Raw genomic sequence first — 427 nt, 5'->3', positions numbered from 1 at the left:
CCCCCCCCCCCCCCCCCCCCCGTTGTACTTTACAGTGAGATTAAATGATCAGAATCAAATTAAGTCACAAATATAATTAAGAGCATATAAGTGCATTTTTAAAAGTGTAGAATCCACGATTTTGTATAAAGCTATAAAAGCACAGCAGCATTGCACAGAGAGCAAATACCTATGACATCTGGTCGTCTGAATCAAGAGGCAGCTCTCTAAATTATATTTATATTTATATATTATAGGGAGCCTTATGGAGGATTACTGCAGCTAATGCTCCAGTTTAAAATGTGCTATTGAAGCTTCATCAGTGTTGCAACATGTTAAAAAGGTGAATCACTGTTTTATTAGTCTGCAGCTGATTTTTTTTTTTTCTCCATACACAAACTTCTCATTGGAAGTTCATGAGCAGGAAGTGGTTGTTCAAGTTTACTGA

The 427-nt window shown here is 36.8% G+C and overlaps 1 protein-coding gene across 2 annotated transcripts in view; it reads left to right on the top strand.

Moving 5' to 3' along the window:
- LOC111657893 (uncharacterized) overlaps positions 1–427 on the top strand; it is a 248,117-nt gene that overhangs the window by 247,261 nt on the left and 429 nt on the right. The gene's annotated exons all lie outside the window — the stretch shown is intronic.

The sequence above is a fragment of the Seriola lalandi genome, unplaced genomic scaffold, assembly GCF_002814215.2.
Source record: "Seriola lalandi dorsalis isolate HSWRI2012SDOR001 ecotype SW California unplaced genomic scaffold, Sedor1 jcf7180002054418, whole genome shotgun sequence".
NCBI classification, from domain to species: Eukaryota; Metazoa; Chordata; class Actinopteri; order Carangiformes; family Carangidae; genus Seriola; species Seriola lalandi.
The sequence above is the reverse complement of the archived record's forward strand: the minus strand, read 5'-3'. Positions and strand labels throughout refer to the sequence as shown.